Genomic DNA, 5592 nt, shown 5'->3' with positions numbered 1-5592 from the left:
ATGTGTGAATCTTCTCTTCCCTTATTAATTCTTTCATGAGTTGCATCATCGACTATTGTTATGTTTGACAATCTCTAATAAAATTTTCTACTTATACTTTTCCCTATGTGGAGTCATCACCTACCATAAGATTAGCATATGATCTTCTTGATTTATTTTCCTTCCTTTTATTTATTTCCTTTCTTTTTATTGCAACAAGAAAGTAAAGAAAGCAAGAACTCAAACTAAACTTTATATATCTCGCACACGATTACAAGGGTAGATCACTAAGCAAACTCTTGAAAAGAAAGGATCGAACTAAACTTTTATTCATCTAAAGCAAAAGATCGAACTAAAATAAGTAAAGGAAAAGGATAGTGGGGATGATACGATACCTGTGCACCTCCCCCAAGCTTGGCGGAAGCCAAGGGGAGTGCCCTTACCCGATACTCAGTTTTCTTTTGGTGATGAAGAAGATGGTGGTGGTGATGAAGAAGCGATCTTGTCCTCGTGTTTCCATTGCAGAGGTCCACAATCATAAGAGGAGGAGTGAGTTTCATGGGTCCTGCAACCGGCAGCCAAACTCATACCTTTAAACCTTGCCTCATATTCAAAGACTTGATTTTGGAGATCGTAGATCTGGCTTTGCAGGAAGTTGATTTGCTCGTTGAGGGTGAAGACGATGTCTTTCATGGACTTGCCATCCACCTTGAGATCACGGGAAAGGTTCGTGATCATGAGGTGATTGGCATTGAGTCCACGCTCAACCATCCCCTTGCACCTCCTGCTCCATAGCCTTGAGCTTGGCATCCATGGTTCCCGTCCCCTTAGGACCTGGCACATCGCGGAGGTGAAGCACCCCCTCATGCATCTGGATGACCTGAGGGTGGTGCACCACCTCCCACAAATATGGGTTGATGACGTTCCTGAAGAACTTGTCCTTTGAGGAGCTTGAAGCGGCCATGGTAGATGGGATCTGACAGAAAACAACAAGGAAAAGAAACAGAAGATTTCTCCGTGATACGGTGGTCAACAGGTTCGGGGGTTATATAAAGATTTTTTGTATCTTGGAAAACAAACAAGAGGAAGAAAAACGGAGTCCGGAAGGTACACCAGGTGGGCACAACCCACCTGGGCGCGCCTGGCAAGCCAGGCGCGCCCTGGTGTCTTGTGCCCACCAGGGTATGCTTCTTGGAAGTTTGTTGTTTTCCTAATTTTCTAAATATTCCAAAACTGACAGAAATAGCCAGGCGCGCCCAGGTGGGTTGTGCCCACCAGGGTACGCTTCTTGGAAGTTTGTTGTTTTCCTAATTTTCTAAATATTCCAAAACTGACAGAAATATTTTTGCAGATTTTTTGAAGTCCGTTTACTTACGTATCACGTACTTCCTTATTTTCACAATTCTGGAGTGTTCCGGAAGGACTCTTTTATGTGTTCTTCCGGTGTCATAGTTTGGATAATATTACTTTCAACATTAATGGGCGGGTACCTGAGATATAATGTTTTAACCATTGCCCATTAACAACCTTCGGGTTAGTACCTTCAGCACTATTTATTTCGATAGCTCCACACCGATAAACCTCCACGATAACATAGGGTCCTTCCCATTTGGAGAGGAGTTTTCCTGCAAAGAACCTGAAACGAGAGTTGTACAAAAGAACATATTCTCCAACTTTAAACTCACGCTTTTGGATTCTTTTATCATGCCATCTTTTAACCTTTTCTTTAAACAACTTGGCATTTTCATAAGCTTGGGTTCTCCATTCATCTAAAGAGCTAATATCAAATAACCTCTTTTCACCGGCAAGTTTGAAGTCATAGTTGAGTTCTTTGATTGCCCAGTATGCTTAATGTTCTAATTCAAGAGGCAAATGACAAGCTTTTCCATAAACCATTTTATAAGGAGACATACCCATAGGATTTTTATATGTTGTTCTATAAGCCCAAAGTGCATCATCTAATTTCTTAGACCAATTCTTCTGGGACCTATTGACACTCTTTTGCAAAATTAATTTTATTTCCCTATTGCCAAGTTCAACTTGACCACTAGACTGAGGATGATACGTGATGCAATTCTATGGTTAACATCATACTTGGAAAGCATTTTACGGAAAGCACCATGAATAAAGTGTGAACCACCATCAGTCATTAAATATATAGGGACTCCAAACCTTGGGAAAATAACTTCCTTAAGCATTTTAATAGAGGTTTTGTGATCAGCACTACTAGTTGGAATAGCTTCTACCCACTTAGTAACATAATCAACACTAACCAAAATATGTGTATACCCATTAAAGGAAGGAAAAGGTCCCATGTAATCAAATCCCCAAACATCAAATGGTTCAACAACAAGTGAATAATTCATAGGCATTTCTTGACGCTTACCGATATTACCTATCCTCTAACATTCATCACAAGATAAGATGAACTTACGAGCATCCTTGAAAAGAGTAGGCCAATAAAACCCAGACTGCAATACCTTGTGATCAGTTCTATCTCCAGCATGATGCCCTCCATATGCTTCGGAGTGACATTTCCATAGGATTTGTCCCTGTTCATGCTCAGATACACAACGTCTAATAATACCATCTACTCCTTTATAAAGATGTGGGTCATCCTAAAAGTAATGTATTAAATCATAGAAGAATTCTTTCTTTTGTTGGTAAGTAAAACTAGGTGGTAAATATTTAGCAACAATGTATTTAGCATAGTCATCATACCAAGGAGTGTTATTAGAAACATTTATTGCAGCTAACTACTCATCCAAAAAACTATCATCAATAGGTAGTGGGTCATCAAGCACATTTTCAAGCCTAGACAAGTTATCAGCTACGGGGTTCTCTGCTCCTTTTCTATCAGTGATATGTAAATCAAATTCTTGTAGGAAGAGAACCCATCGAATAAGTGTAGGTTTAGCATCTTTCTTTTCCATAAGATATTTTATAGCAGCATGATTGGTGTGAACGATAACTTTAGAGTCAACAGTGTAAGATCTAAATTTATCACAAGCAAACTTCACTGCTAGGAATTCTTTTTCAGTAGTAGCATAATTCTTTTGAGCACTGTCTAGAGTTTTACTAGCATAATGAATGACATTCAGTTTCTTATCAACTCTTTGTCCTAGAACAGCACCAACAGTATAATCACTAGCATCACACATAATTTCAAAAGGCAAGTTCCAATCAACTGGTTGAACAATAGGTGCAGAAATTAAGGCTTTCTTTAGTGTTTCAAAGGCTTCCAAACAATCATCATCAAAAAAAAGGAACATCCTTTTGCAAAAGATTTGTAAGAATCCTAGTAAAGAAAAGTCCTTGATAAATCTCCTATAGAAACCAGCATGTCCTAGGAAACTACGAATACCTTTGATGTCTTTAGGATATGGCATTTTCTCAATTGCATCAACCTTAGCTTTGTCCACTTCAATACCTCTTTCAGAAATTTTATGGCCCAAAACAATACCTTCATTAACCATAAAGTGGCACTTCTCCCAATTCAAGACAAGATTTGTTTGCTCACATCTCTACAAAACTTGATCAATATTGCTTAAACAATCATCAAAGGACTTCCCATAAACAGAGAAGTCATCCATGAAAACTTCAACAATCTTTTCACAAAAATTAGAGAATATAGTAGTCATACATCTTTGAAAGGTAGCAGGTGCATTGCATAAACCAAAAGGCATATGTCTATAAGCATAAGTTCCAAAGGGACAAGTGAAAGTTGTCTTTTCTTGATCAGGTTGAGAAACAGGTATTTGTGAAAAATGAGAGTATCCATCAAGAAAGTAAAAGTGTGTGTGCTTAGATAATCTTTCTAACATTTGATCAATAAAAGGCAGAGGGTAATGATCTTTTCTAGTTGCTTTATTTAGTTTTCTAAAATCAATTACCATTCTATAGCCTGTAACAATTCTTTGTGGAATAAGTTCATTCTTATCATTAGGAACAATAGTCATACCTCCTTTCTTAGGGACACAATGAACTGGACTTACCCATCTACTATCAGCTATAGGATAGATTATACCTGTTTCCAGAAGCTTTAATATCTCCGTTCTTACTAGTTCTTTTATCTTTGGATTTAACTGACGTTGGTGATCAACAACGGGTTTAGCATCAGGTTCCATATTTATCTTGTGCTGACATAGAGTGGGACTAATGCCCTTCAAATCATCAAGAGTATATCCAATAGCAGCTCGGTGCTTCCTTAGAACTTTCAATAGTATTTCTTCTTCATGTTCTGAAAGGTTAGCACTAATAATAACAGGATATATCTTCTTTTCATCAAGATAAGCATATTTCAAAGTGTCTGGCAATTGTTTTAATTCAAATACAGGATCACCTTTAGGTGGAGGAGGACCTCCTACAGTTTCAATAGGCAAATTGTGTTTAAGAAGAGGACGTTGTTCAAAGAAAATGTCATCTATTTCATTTATTTCATGCATATGTAAATCATTTTCATGGTCTAGAAAATATTGTTCTAGTGGATTAGTAGGAGGCACAGCAATAGAAGCAGGACCAATTATTTCATCCTTACTAGACAATTCTTTTTCATGAAGCTTTCTACTAAACTTGGAAAATTAAACTCGTGAGACTCATCACCAGAACTGACATCGATAGTTTGTTTCTTACAATCTATTCTAGTATTAACGGTGTTCAAGAAAGGTCTACCAAAAATAATGGGACAAAAGTCATCTTGTGGGGAACCAAGAACAAGAAAATCAGTAGGGTATTTTATTTTCCTGCACAAGACTTCAACATCTGAAAACCAGTAGACTATTAAGAGCGGGATGAGCGGATGGGGCCGCATGGCAGCATGGCAGGGGGGAGCCGCGGCAAGGAGGAGGATTGCAACCAATGGTGACAACGATCTATGTTTCCGAAACATTCAGTAGCGAGCATCAAACAACTAACAATATGAAAAACTAGCATTGCTAACCTGAACTAACAATATGAAACAACTAGCATTGCAAATCTGAAACAACAACATTCGGGGATGGGAGAGCTCAAGATTTGAAGTAGCTCATGTAGGGGCGGCTTTTGCAGTGGGTAGCTCCTCCACCACCCTGCGGGCCACATCCGTCGACGACTCTGTTGCTGCTGCTGCCCCCTACGACGCCGCCATCCGGCCCCATTTGCTCATCCAGCTCTTTCCCCTCGTCACTGATGCATCCGAGCCTGCCTTCTTGTAACGCCCGGATAATTAGGCTACAGTAAAACTCTTCTAATGATGCCATGTCATCAGTGTTACTGTTGCTAACCAAGTGGTAGTTCAAAATCATTGCTAATTCAAAATATGAATTAGTGACAAACACCCTAAGTTTTCAAAAGTCAAAGCGAAAATGTTCGGGGTTTGCCAAATATTGCACTGGTAATTATGGCGAAGCAAACACCATTTTATAAAATGCCTAAATGCCCTAAAACTAAATAAAATAGAAAGGGAAAATAAATAAAAGAAAGAAATTACAAAAAAAAACAAAAAAAGGGGGGAAGCCCCCTGGACCAGGCAGCCCAACCCACCCGCACGGCCACCACCCAACCCCCCTGGCCCGCAGCCAGCCTGGCCGGCCCAGCCGGCCCAGCTCCCGCACCGCGTCCCCTTCCCCTGTTCCC

The sequence above is a fragment of the Triticum aestivum genome, chromosome 5B (genome assembly GCF_018294505.1).
Source record: "Triticum aestivum cultivar Chinese Spring chromosome 5B, IWGSC CS RefSeq v2.1, whole genome shotgun sequence".
Lineage (NCBI taxonomy): Eukaryota > Viridiplantae > Streptophyta > Magnoliopsida > Poales > Poaceae > Triticum > Triticum aestivum.
This window is presented reverse-complemented; position numbering follows the sequence as displayed.